Raw genomic sequence first — 22,073 nt, 5'->3', positions numbered from 1 at the left:
TAATACGAATAGGATACGAAAGTCACAATTAACGATCTGAATTCAATAAGAACAAACATGAATATGTTGATACGAATATGGATATGAATACAAATATGAATATGGATATGAATATGTTTATGTTGATACGAAAATGTTTATGGAAATGTTTATGTTTAAAGTTGATGCATCATTATGAAAATGTTTTTGTTTAAATTTTATGCATCTTGATGAAAATGTTTACGAAAATGTTTATGTTTATGCATCTTCATGAAAACGATATTTTAAGTACAAGTATTTTTACGGTGCATGTGATCTGTATAAGTATTACTTGTTATCAAGATTATGGTATGTTGAGTTTTTAGACTTACTAGGTGCGATTGATACAGGTGATTATGATAATAATGTTAATGGAGGTCTTGATGGTTGATCTGACTGGACTGAAGGTACACATAACTCGTGGACCGACGCTAGTTTTCCGCACTAGTTATGATTTATGATTTCATGTTATGTTAAAGATTTTTACGACTTTTTATTTATGTTTCGAGGGGTTTTTGAGAGGTTATAGTATGTACTATACCTTTCGAATATTTTTTTTAGGTTTGGTAAACATTTAACGATTATATGATTCAATATTTTCCTTTGATTTTTAAATTTAGTTGGTTGTTTTATTTTTAAAATGATGTCAAGGTATTTTAAAATATATATGTGTATATTTCGAATTATTGAGATTAAGGAGGAAAAAAAAATATCTAGTACATTTTAAGAAAACGAGTAGTGGACGTTTCATAACCCTACTATGGAAGCCCCTTTGTGCATCATAAGCATGAGTTTTGAAAGATGAAAACTCTAGTTTTGTTCATGTTATGCCATTAAAACGAAAATATAAGATACTGTATCATATTTTTCATGCAAACAAGTATCAATTCATATGATATGGTATGAACGATGAGTGAAGAAAGATGAAAGCGTGCTTTTGCATATTTTACGCACGAAAATCAATCCTTGACGCGAGGGACGTTGACGGAAGGACGGGGGGAAGAATCCTTGCTGTGTTTTTCCTTAAATTTCACGTGAAAGCCTTGATTGTGAGGGTGTGTGATCGCGTGTGGCTGCTGATGGAGAGTCCTAGTGCTTTTGTGTCACGCCCCGAGCCCGGTCCCACGGCTGCGTGACTGCACAACGGGCCCCTGTAGCAACTTTTTCGTATCCGTCCTCGCTTTACGAAAATGATTAACCCAAGTTGCTATAGAAATCCATTGTAAGCCTATTATAAACTCACTTTAAATCTTTAATTATTCAGATGTGGGACAAGGGTATCACAATCACCCCTCCTTCAGAACACGACGTCCTCGTCGCGGCATGACCACTCGATCCACCAGCACCGAGAATCTAGAGGTGGCTCCTACAGGTTCTAGAGGTGGCTCTCGTCATGTAGCACTTTGCCCCGCAGGTACAAGAGGTGGCTCCCATGCACGTAGTACTTTGCCCCGCATAGCACTTATTTCTCGGTGTTCCATGCCGGTGACCTGCTCTGATACCATTCTGTCAAGCCCCGAGCTCGGTCCCACGGCTGCGTGACTGCACAATGGGCCCCTATAGCAACTTTTTCGTATCCGTCCTCTCTTTACGAAAATGATTAACCCAAGTTGCTATAGAAATCCATTGTAAGCCATTATAAACTCATTTTAAATCTTTAATTTTTCAGATGTGGGACAAGGGTATCACATTTTGTGTGATGTGTGCGTGTGTTTTGTGTAGGAGTTTAGGGTTTTCAAACACTAGTTTTAATATAGAATATCATGGCAAAGGTTTAAGCCCAATATTCTAGTATAATAGGCTCATTAAGCCCATTAGATAGTAATTAAAATATTTTGTTTAAGGAAGTTTTCGAAAATATTAGACGAGTTTCCAAAAGTTCCTACTTTCGTCAAAAATCGATTTTCGGTTTAAAATATGACTCGACGCGTAAAAAGACCTCAACAAACATCATTTTCAAATTACCATTTAAAATATATAATATATTAAATAAATAAAAATATTCATTTACTAATAATATTTTTCCTTTTTATGGTCCTCGGTCTCCGTTCCTCGATGGCGTCTCGAATTACCTTTTAAAACACTATTTTATGCATTCTAGTAAAAAGAACATTTTAAACATGTAAACATGTCCTACCACATTTACTTCATCAATTAAAATAATTTAATTAGTCATTTTCATTTTTCCTAGATTTGCATGCAGTTGGGTTACATTATCGCATTTTTGACCTTACATAAACCATGATATCAGTCTGTCTCCTTGAAACTGACATGGTCCGCTTGTACTTTAGAGATCTAGCTTACATCATGCATAATCTGCATATGAATATCTAACTAAATTGAAAGTAGAGTCTTTTAGCATATCATAAGCTCACATTTTGTGTGCCTTTGAGATATTTCAATATACGTTTGGCAGCAAAGTAATGCGATTGTTTAGGATCAGGTTAAAATCTATCACATATGCATACAACAAACATAATATGAGGACAGCTAGCAGTTAAATTCAATAATGAACCTATCAAACCACTATAGATAGTCATCTCAACTGATATTTCCTTTTCATCTTTGTGTAGTTTAATCGATGAACCCATGGGAGTGGATGCTGCTGAACACATTCTCATGCAAAATTTCTTGAGCAGTTCTTTCGTATATTTGGTCTGGCAGATATAGAAACCAATTTCCAGTTTCTTCCCTTGCAAACCGAGAAATAATAACAGTTCATCCATCATACTCATCTTGAATTTTTCATGCATCAGTTTACCAAAACATTTCGCACAATTTGGGGTTAGTTGACCAAAAAATAATATCATTAACATAAATTTGAACAAGCAGAGCATGATCTTCATTTTTTAATTTGAACAGCGTCTTGTCAAATGTTCCTACAATGAAGTCATGATCAATTAGAAATCTTGATAGCGTCTCATACCAAGCTCTAGGAGCGTGTTTAAGACCATATAATGGCATTTTTAAGTTGATAAACATGGTCAGGAAGTAAACGATTTACAAAATCTGGTGGTTGTTCTACATAAACTTCTTCCTATAACTGACCATTTAGGAAGACACTCTTCACGTGAATTTAATTAACTTTGATGCTCTTGAAGGCATGCGTAGGCAAGTAATATTCTGATTGCTTCTAGTTGAGCTACTGGAGTATACGTGAAACATCTCTAACTCGTTTTTCTTTAAAATAAAATAAACTTACATTATATTTTAGTCAAAATCCAAAAGTGCAGTAAAAGTCGTAAAATCGTAAACATCAAACCAAACCTAAAGCAAGCATTTTTTTTCAAAAATAGCATGACGTCATAATCCTCTCAAAAACCACTATTTACTTCCAAAAATCATCAAAATCTTTAAATAATGTAAAATCATAACTGTGCGGAAAACTAGCAATGCATAGGTCCTCGAGTTAGTGCATAATCCGCCCAGCCAGTTCAGTCATTCAACCCTTCGGTCTCAATATTAAAATACTCACCTGCATAATCCACACCTTGTGAGTCTATTGACTCAGGCAATCCTTAACCATAGTAACAAGTAATACGTATACATTCACATGCAACAGTGAAAATACTTTTAATAAAAACAGCTTTTTCACGACATGCATAAACTTAAACTTTTTCTTTCATCATATACATGTGCATATACGTTTTCCACTTAGATGAATTCAGATAATTAATTGTGACTTTCATATAGGCTGTTTGTCAATTGATCATTCTTATGTATTACCATGGTACCAGGCGGCGGAGACATCAGCGACACTCTCACCCGTCAACTGAGCCTTGGGTTTACATGTCATCGTGTCATTTCGTATTCAAATTCGTATTCGTGTTCGTATTAGTCACAATCAAATCACCTCTTTCAAAAAATTTATCATATCCATCACTTACAAAATTCATGCATATAACATTTTCTTGAAACCAATCATGCAACTTATTTTTTAACATTATACAATTTTCATCAGAAAATTCTATAACTTTCAAAATTTACATTTATTATTCTTTAGTGCATTTAGGACACTGCCAGGACTCATAACATTTTTCATGTGTAAAATGACCGTTTTGCCCATGAAACCCTAACTTTCCCATTTTACCCTTGGACCATAAAACGACGACCCGAATCCATCAAAACTTATCATAACACCTTAAAATACACCCCTAACCATTTCTTAAAGTAAACTTAAGCTCCTCGACTGAATTAGTAATTTGTTTTAAAACTTGGACCAAAGCCCCGGTTTTAACCCGAATCAACCCAAACTTAACCAAACTTTATCAAACTTTAACCATAGGTTACTAACACTTAACCAATCCTTTTCAACCCAAATCAAGCCATTTAAAACCCTAGGAACCCACCTAGTATGCTACTGAATTTTCTGCACTCAATCAAACAAAAACCTACCCTAAACAAACAATTCCTTGAACCTAGCCCTTAACCAACATGACTACTTGAACTGGGACCCTAACTGAACCCTTATGACGTTTTTTTTCCTAGCCCTATGCGCGATGCAAAAGAATGTGTATGGTTCTCCTTCCTTGCGCACGCCCAAGGTCGCGCTGCCATCTCTTGTGGCCTCTGCCCTTACGAGCCTCTCCAACTCTGTGTGGACCACCATGGCTCGTGGCTAGGACCCTCACAAGCCCAGCCCCTTGCCAGGACACTCTTTACTCTCCAGACCTTTAGAGAAAATACTATTGCTGCAAGCTCGAGGTCATGAGTCGGGTAATTTTTATTATGGACCTTCAGCTGTCAAGATGCATATGTTATCACTCCATCATTCTTCATCAGAACTGTGCCTAAACCAAGTTTCGAAGCGTCTGTTTAGAGAACATACTCTCCTTGTCCTGCTAGGGTCGATAGAACTGGCACTGAATTAAAAGCTTGCTTCAGCTTCTCGAAACTCTCATGACAGTTTGATCCCCAAATAAACGTTGCATTTTTATTCGTCAAGGTGGTCATAGGTACTACAATAGAAGAGAAACCTTGAATGAACTTCCTGTAGTAGCCAGCTAGACTCAAGAAACTGTTATCTCAGTCACTAGTCTTAGCTACTGGCCACTCTCTAACTCCCTCGACCTTGTTGTGATTGATCTTCACTCCATCTCTAGAGATAATGTGGCCTAAGAACCCCACTCTCTCGAGCCAAAACTCGCACTTGCAGAACTTAGCGAACAACTATCTATCTTGCAATATTTGTAAAGCCGTTCTTAAGTGCTGACTATGCTCTTCTCTACTCTTGACTAAATCAGAATATCATTTACAAAGATTGTGATAAACTGATCTAGATACGGTTGAAATACGCGATTCATGAGTTCCATGAAAATCGATGGCGCATTGATCTACCAAAATGATATCACCATAAACTCGTAGTGCCCATATCGAGTCCTGAGAGCCGTCTTATGAACATCTAGCTCCTTCACCTTCAGCTGATGGTATCCCAAACGAAAATCTATCTTGGAGAAAATCAAATCTCCTTGCAACTGATCAAACAAGTCCTTGATTCTAGATAAGGGATACTTATTCTTGATGGTGACTATGTTCAGCTCTCTATAATCAATGCAGAGTCTCATACTACCATCCTTCTTCTTCATGAGTAATACCGGTGCGCCCCATGGAGAACAACTCAGGCGAATAAAACCCTTGTCCATCAACTCTTGAATTTGCTCCTTCATCTCTTTCATCTCGGCTAGTGTTAGACGATCGGGTATCTTAGAAATTGGCACTATGCCCGACATCACTCAATAGAAAATTCCACCATTCAGCCTGGTAGAATGCCAGAAACATCCTCAGGACCTAGGAATGTCTCTAACAACCTCAACATCCTCTATTTTCTGACTGTCCGGAACAGTTTCTGAAATAATACACGCTATAAAAGCTTGGCAGCCTCATCTCATAAGCTTCTTCGCACATATGGAGTAGATAATGTGTGGTATTTGCTTTTTTCCTTGCATCCTCAAAGACAAAAGATTTCCCGCTGGGCGGTCTAATAGATACTGACTTCTACCGAAAATCTATCGAAGCTCCATTCAAAGATAGTCAATCCATGCCAAGAATGATGTTGAATTTAGGCATCGAGAGTACGATGAGATCCGCCTGACCCGCATTCTTCAGAAAACGAAGCTCCAGATTCCTAACAATGCTCGTGGTAACCATCAGATCACCAGAATGAATGGAAACTTTAAATCCCAAATCCAAATGCTCGGGTATAATCCTCGGTCTCTTGACAAACTATCGGAATTAAATGAGTGTGTAGCTCTTGAATCTAGCAATTCATAGGTAGCTACACCTAAAATAAATATTCTTCATGCAACAAATATACCATCAAATCCAATCGAGTCGAAAAGTTAAAGAATTTTCTATCATTAATCACCAAAAATAAATTTCAAAAATTGCATTTCAGCCCCTTAAAGTTTCGAAATTCTCCATTTTTGGCCCTTCTATAAATTAACTGTTTTAGCCCTAAAATTCCAGAATTCGCCAAACAATTCTCTATACTTTCCAAACTTTGTAATTAAGTCCTTAAATTTTTGAAAATTCCAGATTTCAGCTTGGAACTTTCGGTCATCTCAATTTCAGTCCCTGAACTTCTTAAAATTATGGTTTAGCCCCTGAATTTTTCGTCCTTGTGCATTTAGACCCTTAAACTCTCAATTTTTGCACTATGGCCTTGCTAGTTTTCGATTTATTCAATAAGCGTCCCATAATTTAGATCCCTTCATTTTAAGCCTCAAAATCTTTATTTTGATTCAATTTATTCTTTTATATTTTTAAAGCTCATATTTTATACCCAAATGCTAGAATTTCAATGTCATCCCTTAAATCCAACTAAGGTAGTGCATTCACCCTATTTTCTTCTAAGTTTTTTATTATCCCAATCAATTCCGCTAACCAATTTTAACATTTCATGCCATAAAAGCAATGTAAGAACGTTAAGCTGTTAGGTTACCAGTGATCAAAGTCGTGTCTGGCTCTGCTACAGTCTCCTTAGCATGCATGACATATTCCCTACCAGTAGTAGGTCCCTTATTCTTCAGACAATCCGGAGCTTTATGGGCCTCCTCCTTGCAAATGAAGCAATTAAATGATCCCCACATGCATTTGCAAAAGTGGAAATGGTTGCCTCTCCTCAGGCTTTGAGGCACCTGAATTCTGCGGTGGCTTCTGCTGCCCCGGCTTCTTGAACTAACCTTGGGACCTCGGCTGCCCGGAGCTCTGGAAGGTCCCGTAAACTGCCTCTTGACTAGAGAAGAATTCTGCTAGTGCTGCTGCCTTTTGCGCTGTATCTCAAAGTCAATTTCTTTCAAGGCTTTTTCAGTTTGGAAAGCACAACCAGTGGCAACTGCATAATCTGCCGGTCGCATCAACATCACATCTCGACGAATAGTGGGTCGAAGGCAATCCATGATATGCCTCAGTTCTTTAGCAGCATATTTGGCTATGAGGGGCACAAAGTAACAACCTCTATCGAACTTCCTTATAAACTCAGCAACAGAGATGTCTCCATGACGAAGACTCATAAACTCCCTCTTCAAGTATCCTCTGATGTCAGCAGTAAAATACTTCTCATAAAAGATGTTCTTGAATTGTACCTAATAAGGGTGGCTAGATTCACACCTTGCTCCGCTCATTCCCACCAAAGAGGAGAATCATCCCTCAGCATATAAGTGGAACACCTAACTCGATCAGCACCCCCCATATTCAGATAACGGAAGTGCACTTCAAGGGATCTATCCAACCCTCAGCAAAAAATGGGTCGGTGGTACCTGAAAACTCTTTCAGACATAGCCTCATGAACTGATCATACATATCATGTCATGGCCTCGGAGCCTGCTGCTCAAAGAAGCATGACATACCCCCAGTATTCTAGTAGCAGTATCCCCATTGTGAGGTGGGTGTGCATTCTCTCTATGATCATCATGAGTATCAATCTGCCTATCAGTACTAGATGCGCGTCTAGGAGGCATTATATCTAAACGTATTCCGAATTTTAACGTAACCAACATGCAATTACATCTAAGTGTTTCAACTATTAAGCTTATAAGATCAATTTATCCATCATCTTAAACATATATGTCAACTAACTTCATGTAGCATTTAATCATGTAACTTAAGCATATAAATCATGTAAGCATGCACGTGTCATCATTAAAATCATTTAAAGCATTTAAACTTACAGACCTAAGGCTTGACGGCTGAGCTTGCTGGAACTGGCGGTGGCACAACCCGTTACAAGAACATTGCTCTGATACCAACTAAAATATCTCTAACTCGTTTTTTTCTCAAAAATGTACCTAGAATAGTTTTTTTTAAAAAAAACTCTTGGCTTCGGCCGAAATATACATATATACATTTGCACCATTTAAAATAAACTCACAATATATTTTACTCAAAATCCAAAAGTGCAGTAAAAGTCATAAATTCGTAAACTCCAAACAAAACCTAAAGATAACATTTTTTCAACAATAGCATAACGTCATAATCCTCTCAAAAATCACTCATTACTTCCAAAAATCATCAAACTCTTTAAAGTAATGTAAAATCATAATTGTGCGAAAACTTAGCAATCCATAGGTCCTCGGGTTAGTTCACCATCTGCCCAGCCAGTTCAGTCATTCAACCTTCTGTATCAACATCAAAATCCTCACCTACATCATTCACACCTAGTGAGTCTACTGACTCAGCAAGCCTTAACCATAGTAACAAGGTAATACGTATACATCCCCATGCAACAGTAAAAATACTTTTAATAAAAATAGCTTTTTATGACATGCATAAACTTAAACATTTTCTTTCATCATATATATACATATACGTTTTCCCCTTAGATAATTCATACCATAATTGTGACTTTCATATCAGTTGTTTGTCGATTGATCAATCTTACGTATTACAATGGTACCAGGCGGCGGGGACATCAACAATTCGTATGAATTCGTTTCAGTTGTTTCTTTTCATCATGTCATTCTGTATTCATATTCGATTCGTTTCTGTAATAGTCACAATCAAATCACCTCCTTCAAAATATTTTGTCAAATCCTTCACTTACAAAAATTCATGCATATGACATTTTCACGAAACCATGCATGCAACTTATTCTTTAACATTTTACAATTTTCATCAGAAAATTCCATAACCTTTCAAAATATGCATTTTAACATTTGGTACTGCATTCAAGACACTGCCAGGACTCCTAACATTTTTTTGATGTAAAATGATTGTTTTTCACCTGAAACCCTAACTTCCCATTTTACACATTGGACCATAAAAGGACGACACGAATCCATCCTAACTTACCATAACACCATAAAATACACTGTAACCATTTCTTAGACGTAAACTTAAGCTCCATGACTGAATTTGTAATTTGTTTTAAAACTTGGACCGAAGTCTTGGTTTTAACCCGAATCAATACGAAATTTAACCAAACTTTAACCATAGCTTACTAAAACCTAACCAACACTTTTTCAACCCAAATCAAGCCTTTTAAACCCTTGGTACCCATCTAGTAGTTACAAAATTTTCTGCACTCATTCAAACAAAACACCAGCCCTAAACCAACAAGTCATTCGAACCTAGCCCTTAACCAACGTGACTAGACCCTACCTAACCTTTTTTGGACCCTAATCGAACCTCTTAGGACCCCTTTCTTCCCAGCCCAATGCGCCATGCACGAGAACGTTCATGGTTCTCCTTCCTTGCGCATGCCAAAGGTCGCACGACACTCTCTTGAGGCCTCTACCCTTCCGAGCCTCTCCAGTTGTGTGTGGACCACCATGGCTCATGGCTAGAACCCTCACGAGCTAAGCCCCTTGCCTAGACATCACCCCACACGACCTCCCACTTTAATCCCACCAAAACCATGCCCTAGCTTGTTTTAAACCCAAAAAATTGCAGCCCTTGCCTTTCCTCGTTCCAGCCCTAGCCATGAATCTAGGGACCCATAAACCTACTGTAATTCAGTCCCATAACCATAGAAACTTGGCAGCCCCTTCATACCATCAAGAACCTTCAAGAATCATGAACAAAATCAAGTTTTTTCCATGTATAATCCATAAAAACAAAAATAACTAAGAGGGTATCATATTTCTCATGCAAACATGTATATTCACACATAATACGGTATGAATGATGAGAAAATAAGGAATAACGCATGCCTTTGTGTGAATCACGGACGAAAATCAACTCTAGAGGCGAAAAACGTTGGCGGAGAGGCGGGAGAGCCTTGGCTGTGTTTTCTTCCTTAAAAATCATGTGAATGGCCTTGAAAGTGGGTGTGTGTGCGTGTGATTGGCTGCTAAGGGAGAAATCCTAGGTTTTTTGTTTGATATGAAGTGTTTTGTGGTTTAGAAACTCCACATTTTGATATAAATAATTGGGTAGAAAGCTAAGCTCAATAACCTTGGTATAATAGACTCATTATAATGTAGAAAGCTAAGCTCAATAACCTTGGTATATAGGCTCATTATAATGTATAAAAAATATATCATTTAGGAAAGTTTAGGAAAATAATAACAGAGCCTCCAAAAAGTCCTCATTTTCTTCAAAAATCTATTACCAATTTAAAATACGACTCGACATGTAAAAACATCTCAAAAGACACCCTTTTCGAAAATTTCATATTAAGTATGCCATATATTAAATAAGTAAAAATAATCATTTAATTAAAATATTTCTCCTTTACTGTCCCCATTCTCTGTTCCTCGATCGCGTCTCGAATAAACCTTGAAAATACATTTTTATGCATTATAATAGAAAAACATATTTTAAAACATGTAAACATGTCTACTACATTCAATCAATGCCATTAAAATAATTTCATCAAACATTTTTCATTTTTTCCTAGATTTTCATGCAGTTGAATTACGTTACTGCATTTTGGACCTTACAATACGTTTTGTCGTAGTCAATTCCTTCTTCTTTCCTATAACCTTGTGCAACTAGCCTTGCTTTGTTGAGCACAACTAAATCGTCTTCATTCAGTTTGTTCATATACACCCATTTTGTACCTATAATTGATTTTGAAAATAATCTTGGAACTAAAGTCTAGACATTGTTATGAGTAAACTGATTTAATTCCTCTTCCATAGCATTTACCCAACTGGGATTAGTCAGAGCTTCATTAATTTTCTTCGGTTATATTTGAGAGATAAAATCGGAGTGTACGTTTAAATTGAACATTTGTTTTCTTGTCTTTACTGGATCAAATGGGTTATTTATTACAAAATCATGTGGATGATTTTTTCTCCACCTGTAGTTTGGATCTATCAAACTGTTTTGCTTAACTTGTTCAGTTTGCAACTGACCAGTCACTTCAGCTTTATTTGGAATAACTTCATGTTGAGTTTGAATATCATCTTGACGTTCCACAAACTGGTCAGTATGAACTCCTTCTTGTCCAACTGGTTGATCCACCACTTTGAGTTCTAATGTTTGAAGGAAGTTTCTGACATTGTGAACTTCATCTTCACTATCATCTTCCAAATGATATCTGTTAGGCGATTGGTTAGTTCAACTGGATCAGTTGGCTTATCTGAATGATTCTTATTTATAATTGATCTGTTCTGAGTGTAACACGCTGAGTTAATTGCTTCTGTCCAAAACATTTGAGAAATTCCAGAATCAAGAAGCATAGTTCTAGATGCCTCCTTAAGAGTTCGATTTCTGCGTTCAGCTACACCATTCTGTTGTGGTGTTCTTGCAGCTGAGAACTCATATATGATTCTCAAATTTTCAAGAAAATGAGAGCTTTTGGTTGAAAAATTCAGTTGCACGATCGGATCTTATTAAGTCAATCCCAACTGACCTTTCATTTGAAAGTCTTTTGAAAAGTTTTATCGGCTGTATAGCAGTTTGGTCTTTTGATTTTTAAAAAAACTACCAAAGTAAATCTTGTGAAATCATCAACAATTACCAAAATGTATTTCATTCTCCCTAAGCTCATGAATGTTATTGGACCGAATAAGTCATATGAATCAGTTCTAAGCATTGGTTAGAAGATTGACTTCATTTATTTTTAAAACAAGATTTTACTTGCTTCCCAAACTAACAAGATGAGCACATTTTGTCTTTTGAAAACTCACTTTTTGGCAGATCAGTTATCAACTCGTGGTTATTCAGATGTGCAATGGTTTTGAAGTTTAAGTGGTTCAACCTCTTATATCATAACCAGTTTTTAGATTGATTTGAAGCTACAAAACAAACTGGTTCATTTGGTTGATTACTACAACTGACCTTATATATGTTGCCACATCTATTGCGTGTCATAAGAATGTTACTGGTTGTGTTTTTAACAGTGCGAGCATGTTTATTAAACTCAATTAAATAGTTATGATCACATAACTGACTAATTATAATAAATTTATATTTCAGGTTATCAACAAGAAGAATATCATCAATGATAATGTAATCATGGATAAGCTTACCCTTACCCAAGATTCTACCTTGTGAGGCATCTGAAAAACTGATTTTGGGACCTGAATACTTGACCAATTGTAGATATCAAATCTGCATCTCCAATCATGTGTCTTGAACATCCACTTTCCAAGTTCCAGACTGAATCTTTGGTAAGTTTACCTGCAACCTGCAATCACAGATAATGATAAACTTCATACCCAAATCTATTTGTGTCCTGAACTGATTAGTCCTTTAGAAACCTAGACTTAGATCAATAAAACTGACTTTTCAGTGGCTATGTTCCTAATTAATTTACCTAATTTTGTGTGTGGGTGTGTTGTGTGCAGTTTATACAAGATGTGTTTTAGCTTTGTTTTCCTTGTAGTTCATCTGATATCTTTTCTGAACTGGCTTACAATTATAGCAGTAATTATGATAGCCTTGTGATAATTGGATCATTTAGGTGACAATTTTCACGTATCAGTTGAGCTCTTTGGGCTATATCCAATCATATTCCTCTTAGCCTTGTTCATCTTTTTCATCGTTTGTTCAACCGGTTTACTTAGCTCAGGTTGTTCATGTGCCATAACTAATTTGACCAAGTGAATGTATTTCTCTTTGCACATGTTCATTTCTGGCTTGGCACCGCTTGATGAAGGTTCTCTCTGGCTATTAAAGCTTAAACCAGCTTTATCTCCAACCGATTTCTATAAAAACTTGCATCTCAATCAGTGTAACTGATGATTTGTTACATACCTGGATCAAATAAATTAGTCTCAAATTTTCAGACTTTAACTGCTGAATCACAGACTGGTTCTCATCTTTTTACGATGTCAGCTCAGCAATTTCTTTTTTGAGATTTAACAGATCAACTATTTGTGAGCAATTAGTTTCATTTTTGTCATCTTTAGATTCAATTTTCTTTGCTTTAGATTCCTCAAAGGAGAGAGAAAGCTTCTGGTACTCGTTTACCATGTCATGCAATATTGTAATAAGTTATTCTCGTGTAAAGTCAGTTGAACTGAAATCAAATACATGTTCACTATTGGATTCCAGTTCATCATAACTATCCATGAGGCATTTCACATCTTATTCATCACTAGAGCTGCTTGAACTCTTAGAGTCTGATGGGTCACTATAAGTTTCTGCCCATCGGGACTTATTTTCTTCAGCCACTTAGGCTTCATGCTTCTTTCTGGATGATTTCTTGTCGTCCTTTGATTTCTTTTTGTGCTCAAAGAGCTTCTTTCACTTGTCAACTAATCTCTTATTGTCCTTCTTCGGCTTGAGACAGTCAACTATGAAGTGAAAAATTTTGCCACAGTTGCAGCCAGCATTCGATTCATCCTTGGATTCATTATTGTGATAGTGCTTCTGAAATGATCCTTGGTTCTTCCTCCCGAACCTCCTGAATTTTCTGACAAAAAATGACATCGCGTCATTGCTTAGTTGTTCAAATGTCTTCTCAGCTAAAATGATTGGCTCCAATTTCAGAGCACTTAGGGAATTTGGACTGATGGAACGGGTTGTTCACCCTTTCTTGTCTGCATCTCGAATTTATATGCTTTTAGCTCAGCAAAAAAGTCATGAAATTCCACTTTGTTCAGATCTTTCGATTCTCTCATGACCATTGTCTTGACATTTCACTCCTTGAAAAGACCACACATCATTTTCAATGAATTTTTTTATTTGAATACATTTTTCCCAGTGCATCCAGTTCGTTGACGATGCTACTGACTCATTCATCAAATTCATTCATCGATTCACCATATTTCATTATGATGTTGTCGAATTTCTGTATAGCAACTGAAAGTTTACTTTGCTTAGTCTGATAATTGCCTTTACATAACTGAATCAGTTTCTCCCAAAAAATTTTGGCAGATTTACACATCTTTATTTTGCTAAATGTATTCTTATCCAACTTTTTGTATAGTATACATTTGACAACATTATCCAAGTTGGATTTTCTCTTGTCTTCACTTGTCCAAGTCTGATCTCAAAATCTTGTATGTTATGATCAATCAGTTAACTAAAAATAGTGTGAAAATATACTGAGAGATAGATTTGAATATTTTGGCTTGAATGCTATAAATATTGAAGGTTTGAAAGATAGTTACGAAATAGTAAATAAGAGAAATGAACACAAGGATTTTTCTGGATATTCAGAGCCTTCAAATGCTCCTACATTACTCAATCTATCTCATTTCTTTCTCAAATGCTCCTTCAAATGCTCTTTCAAATGCACCTACATCACTCATTTCTGAACACAAAGATAGGTTTTTACTAAAAGACTTTGATTAATACAATAAGACGTAATAACACATTTCAATTTGGACTTAAATACTGCTAAATTAAAACTCTTAGCTTCTCTTAAATACACTAGCACAATTGATCTCAAAATATCGAATACAATAGTATAGTGTACCAACTGAATTTATCAAATAGTAGTATGATTGCTACGAATAAATCAATAAAGTGTGAGCTTGAATTTGCAATTTGCAAAATGGATGTAAGATTTAAAATGAATCGCACCTGACTTGATAACTGAGTGTTCTTGAGTAGTTGTGTAGCTGATATCCTCGTAAAAATCGTCATTATCTCACAATTGAACTCCTTAGCTATTCATAGGTCTCGATTTCAACGGTAACATTGAATGCATTTAAGAATAGTATCAGTTGAATTGTCCTTTCCTCCATGTAGACATTCCTCTGACAATAGTACGAGGTATCATACTATTGTGCGTCGACTGATTTGCTCAGGTACAGAATGTTGGTTTGTCTGCTAGAATTCAAACTGCAATTGATTAGTGGCCAAATGATCAAGAGTCAAACTGGTCGACTGATCAGTTAAGCTGGTCTATATTTGGTGATGTCTTTTCAGTTTGAAAGCCATGTTAGCTTCAGTTTGAGTATTTTAGTTTTGATATGCCAGTTTTGCGAATATCACGTTCAGTTCTGATCTTTTGTTCTAGTATCGACTAGTTTGCCAATTTCCGAATATTTATATTCATCAGTTTTGAGACTTATTAATAGTTTTGAAAACTTTAGTTTATTAACTTCAGTTCTACTTAATAAATTTCAGTTTGATAAGTATTTTTCAGCTCTATGATCAGTTTTGTACTTTCAGTTCGGTCACTGTTCAGTTTTGTGTTTTCAGTTCGGTCATTGTTCAGTTCTGGTTTTCAATTCGGTTACTAGTTGGTTTGTCAAACTCCGAACTTATCATTTCCCAACAGTTTCTCAAACAGAATTGACTTCTTATACTCATACTCATTTTGACTCCCTTCGCTCCTTAATTCCAAGGTTGATGCTCTAGATGATAATGTGACTAATCAATCCCAATCTCTTCAAGTTGGACAAAAAATTGGTATCATTAATGAAAGCTTGTCTAGTTTCATTCAATGGGTTAAATCATGTGTTGCCAAAAAGGGTAAGAAGATGCTAGGGAAATAGCATAACTAGATGATAGAGCAAAACCAAGCAATAGATCAGGAGTAATACCTCGGAGTGAAAGTGATGAAATTGAGAAATCAATTTTGATGAGGAGGAGTAAATAGCAGAATCAGAGCCTTTTTTATTCCTTATTTTATGAAATTATTTTGACAAACAATTGCTCTCAAGGGTAAAAATGCTAGGGAAATATCATAACCAGATGCTAGAGCAAAACCAAGCAACAGATCAAGAGTAATAATACCTACCTCGGAGTGAAAGTGATGAGATTGAGAAATCAATTTGATGAGGAGGAGTAAATAGAAGACTCAGAGCCTTTTTTTATTCCTTATTTTATGAAATTATTTTGAAAAACAATTGCTTTTATTTCTCTCGTAATGTTATCTACTTTGATTATCTTTGCATCTTGTCTGATTTATTTTTTTTAGTCTTCTGGTTTTGACATTAGCACAAAGAGGGAAATTGTTAGTATTATCTTAATTGCGGTGATACGAGTGACTTAAGAAAAACCTTAACTCTTTGAGAAATTAAGAAAAAGAGAAACAGTAGCCCTTATTATGCTTACGTTTTAGTATTACTTAACTAGAAGAAATGGTAGTCCTTATAATGCTTACGCTTTAGTATACTTAACCAGAAGAAACAATATCCCTTATGATTAGAAACCAGAAGCAGTAGTCATAAACCAGAAGAAACAATAGCCCTTATGATTAGAAACCAGAAGATGTAGTCATATTGGTTGTCGTTTGTTATGAGACGTCATATTATATAAAATCTTATAACTGATCTGTTTAGAGATTGTTTTATTTATTGTGACTGTTTTAAATAAATAGTACACTTCATTAAAGGGAATTTAATGTTATTCAATGAACCGTACTGATCATTTATTACTTCTACCATATTTTTACAAATAACAAATTTAAAATAGATTCAGGTACTCTCAACGGGCAATAGATTCATTCTTATTCGAACGTTGAAGAAGGACTATGTAAGGATTTCGAGTGATTAACAAACAACAGGTGACCTATCTATATTTCTATCGAAAAGAAGTTGTTCAATCACTCTCACACTCAAGCCTTTCATATATTCAGTAAATCCAACACACGCTTAAAATTTTATATGATCGAGAAAATCATTTCTGCTATTATTGTTCACACTCATTCTTTTATTATCTACTGTAAAGTCTGAAGAATTTGTAATATGCGAAAAGAGCCTTTCCTAAAACCATATTTTATAGTGTTGATTTGTCATATTAAGAGTTCAGTAGGCAGAGATAAGTCATCCTGAAGTGAGTTTGTACAATAGTATACTAATCAAAGTCTTTTAGTACTACCTTCTGGAAACAAAGAAAGGGAAGACGTAGAAGGGATTGTCCTTCGAACTTCCAGGAACAAGCTTCATCTTATTGTACTATTTACCGCTTTACTGGTTCACCCAAGTGTTGTGGACTGTTTCCGCACTTATAATAGTCTACTGCACTTAATCATTTGAACGAGATTAGCTTCTGACCTATCAAAAGGTCTGAAACACTTTTTCAATAGTAGAAAAAAAATTGGGAATATTTATTCAATCTCCCTTTCTAAACACTCTAACGATCCTTACATTTTTTATGTGTATATATAAAAATGTACTTCTCATTGACCATAAAATTTTACATATACGCTGTTTCTATACTTACATACATATATATATATATATATAAATATATATATATATATATATATATATATATATATATATATATATATAAAATAAGGGATAATTTTGCACATGGCAGTGTGTTTCCCCTACGCGAAACACAATTGCCCAAAAAATTTCGAGCAGCACGTAGGGCAGAAACACGGCTAGCCAAGTTTGTCCCGGGCAATGCATGGTCTATTGACTCAAAAATTTTAGGCTGGGGTATGATTTTATGCTTTTTCAAAATTATTCAAAAGTGATATTTTTGAGAATTTGATGAATTGGCCCTTGATATTTTTATTATAATGAAATCATGGGATATTTTTATAAAATAAAAAATTGAAAAAATGATTTTTTTTAATAGTATAAGGTGTTTTATAAGAAATTTAATTATTAATAAATTGATAGTTGAATAAAGATTTTTAATTAATTTTTAAGTAACATAATTGTAAGATACATGACTGATAATATATGATATTATGTTTTTATATATTATATGATATTACATGGTAAAAAGATGATTGAAATTTATGATCAATTTTCTAGATAAATGCTAAGATATTTTACATTTTTGTTTTTTAATTATTTGATATTTATTAAAGTGGACCTGTTTATGGTTTAAATGTAATGCCCGAGACTTAATTACTGTAATCATACGTTGATTAATGGACATGATTGAGGTTATACGAACATGAAATGAAGAAGCAGGGCATCTTTACATTATTAGCCAAGATGTTGGACTGAACATCTAGAGATGAGATGTTGGACCGAACATCTCCAGATGTTAAGCCGAACATCTCGCGCCCGAGCGGCAGAAAAGAACCGCCCGAGCGCCAATTTTACTTCTTGGACAGAATGTTTGGCGCCCGAGCGGTAGAATATTACCGCCCTAGCGCCAGGAGATGGTCAACCGAGTATCTCGACAGAAAATTCCGCGCCCGAGCGGTAAGATTACCGCCCGAGAGCCAATGGATAATAAGCTAATATCCGAGCAGAAAGTTCCGCGCTCGAGCGGACACTTTTCGACCGCCCGAGCGCCACCTGGAAAACATGAAATGTGCCACGTTTTGTAAACATGCACGGTAAGTGTATATATATATATATACCTACGGTTCTTTCTTCAGAAGGAAGAAAGAAAATGGAAACGAAGGGAAACGCTGGTATAAATTGAATCTTACGAGAAATCCATCCGTCTGTTTTTAAATCTGACTTCAGTACTGAGTTCCTAGCGACGACAGCTACAACTGGACGTAAGGTTTGTTACGTTTAGACATGATTTGAATTTATGATATTGTCAGAAGTGAATATGAATCAGATATGATGTTTCTGCTACAGTAGAAATTGTATAATTAAAGACAGATGAAAGAATAGACATGTTATAAAATTGTTATGAATTTCAGAGTTGATTTAGTTGAGATTTTATATCAGAGTTGTGTTATTATTCAGATTATGAATAGTACTGATACTTATTATGAGTTCTGGTATTATATCTGTGATGTTGAGATTTACGGGGTATCAAGACTGTATTGTTATGATGTCGAAACATCAGTAGATTGATATTGACCGGATTCAATAATGATTTCAATTGTATTGTGACATCGTTGATATGAATTAGATTGTACCTTGTTCAGATATGGATCAGATTATATGCTGATTTCAGTATTGATCAGAACAGGTTTTGAATTGAGTTATTTACTGATATTGTAATTATACGATTGTCATTGCCAGACTGGGTATGGACATATCAGAATACAAGACTTCGTCTTCGTCAGACCGGGAAGACAAAGGAATAAATAAATGTTGATTCGGGATTGCACAACTCGAGTTAGGTTTGACTTGAGTTTCCCTAAATCACATACTTTATTTTATTGCATTGATATTTGCAGATTATCAGATTGATATGTTTAGTCTATGGAATTATAGCAGAGCCAGAGTTTGAGTCTAGCACAGATCAGCCTAGCTAGGGCAGAAACGCCGAGTCTTGGACAGAACTGCTAAGACCCTAGACTTGTGGTATATCGATGAGCTTAGATGTAGATCGACTTCTATTGTAGACACTCGATATAGCATGCCCAAGTCTAAGTCTTTGTCAGAACTGCTCAGACCCTAGACTTACGATGTATCGATGAGCTTAGATGTAGATCGACGTCTATTGTAGATACTCGATACAGCATACCAAAAGTCTAACTTAGATCGGGATCCCCAGATTAGAACGAGAGATGAGCGAGGCTTAGATATTGAGACAAGAGTTTGATTTACAGATCCGTATTAATTTATGTTTCGTAGATTACGATTAATGTTTTATTTACAGACCAGTATTGAGACATGTTGTTGGATTATGCTACATGTGATAAGATATATTTCATGATGTTATGTTAATTCAGTCAACTGCATGTATACATTGTTTATACTGAGATATTTATATCTCACCAGAGTTATCCGGCTGTTGTCATGTGTGCATGACAACAGGTGGGGCAGGATCAGGGTCCAGAAGATGATGAGGGATCGAGATTAGAGTGGTGATCACGGACTTGGATATAGATAGGTTTCATTACTTGATTGTAGTAATTGAACCTTAGTTGAACTAGATGTATGTTGTACATGATTTGTATTATTATACTAGTTTGTATATAGATTGATTCCATTACCTTCCGCATTTTAAAAGAAAATTTTTTTTAGACCCTGTTTATCTTAATTGATAATTAAACCCCAAAGATGATTAAGAAGATGATTAGCGTCCGGGTCCCCACAACAGGTGGTATCAAAGCGATAGATCCTTTAGACTGAGTTAGATTGAGATAGAAGAGAATGAGTAGGGTAGATGAGTTTTCTTTCCTTGCATGTGATTGCTAGCATGTGATTTATTATCGCGTTGACTTACATGTGTGCTAGCATGAGACTATGTGTTACTGCATTGAGATACATGTTTACCTGATTATTTGATTGGAATTGGTATTATGTATCATTGAATATGAATCAGATTTGATTCTTGATCAGCAGTAAGATGATTAGATAAAGATTAGAACAGATTTGTTGTATTGGGTTACTAATGCTTTTGGTAATCAGATATACCTCCCCGAAGAATTCCGGAAAGAGGTAGTACTTCAATTGAACAGACAGATATGTCCGAAACTCAGATGGAAACACAGTTGAAGAGGTTTCGATCGTTTCAACCGCCGATTCTGAAGGGTACTGATACGTCAGCAGATTGTGAGAATTGGCTTGAGGACACAGAAATGTTATTTGAATTTCTTGATTATACAGATGATTGTAGAATCAAGTTGATTGAGAATCAGTTGCAAGAGACTGCAAGAAGATGGTGGTTACTAACCAAAGGAGCCTTAGAACAGAGTTGTTCAGTGATTACGTGGAAAATTTTCAAGGTTGAATTCTATCAAAGATTTTTCCCCGTAGTCGTATAGAGAGGACAGAAGTGAAGAGTTTTCAAACCTGAGACAGGGTCAGATGAGTATTGATGAGTACTTGGCACAGTTCTTCACTTTGCTACGTTTTGCCCCTCTTGTGGCTAGAAATGATGATGCTATATCTAGTCGGTTCATTCAGGGATTGAATCCAAAGATACGTACATTGGTGAATGTGAAACGATCTATTAGTTTTGCTGATACATTAAATAGGGCCAAAAGAGCAGAAATAGTTCTGATGGGACAACAGGGAGCATCGTATGATCTTCCAGTACCAAATCCACAAGCAACTGCATTCTAGAGTTGAGATTGGCAGCTGCAGTGGTAAAAAGAAAGAACCATTGAAAATTCATAAGAAACAGTTCAAGAAGTTAGGAAGTGGCTCGTCTAGCTCCAGTGATTCCAGCCCGAGCTATACTGGGGTATATTGCAGGACTTGTGGAGGGAGACATTCCACAGAGCAATGCCACGGAGTTACTGGTAGATGCAATATTTGTAAACAGCCGGGACACTTTGCTAGAGTCTGTCCCCAGAAAGGTTCTCGAAGATTTTAGGGAACATAATTGTCTAAGGACAACGACTGAGGAACAGACCCAGAACACACCACAGGTACTATTTTTTATAAGTACATCGCATATGTATTGATATATACTAATGCATTCTTTATGATTATCTGTGACTGAGTTGAATGGAGATATGCTGTATCTGCTGGGTTTGTTCGTACTGTAGTATTGATTTCCTTGTTTGTTGGGAAAAATGTTGATATCAGAGATTTCTGTGAAATATTATATGTACTGCAGTAAGATAAGAATAAGATTGAGTTAGATTGTGCTTGTACTGTGTTATTTGATTTTGGTTGCATTACTGACATCGATATGATGATCAAGTACAGAGATATTGTAGAATTATTTTAGAGATGGTAAGATTCAGACCAGATATGGCTGACAAACGGAGATTCCCTAGTAAGGATTCTAGATTTAGAATTCCTTTGATATATGCATTGTCTATGACTCGATTATTACAGAAAGGAGCAGATAGCATCCTTATGTATTCAGTAGATGTACTGAAATCGAGCCTAGCATTGGCAGATTTGTCCAATGATATACGAATTGGCTGATGT

Source organism: Primulina eburnea, chromosome 15 (assembly GCF_022965805.1).
Source record: "Primulina eburnea isolate SZY01 chromosome 15, ASM2296580v1, whole genome shotgun sequence".
Classification (NCBI taxonomy): domain Eukaryota; kingdom Viridiplantae; phylum Streptophyta; class Magnoliopsida; order Lamiales; family Gesneriaceae; genus Primulina; species Primulina eburnea.
This window is presented reverse-complemented; position numbering follows the sequence as displayed.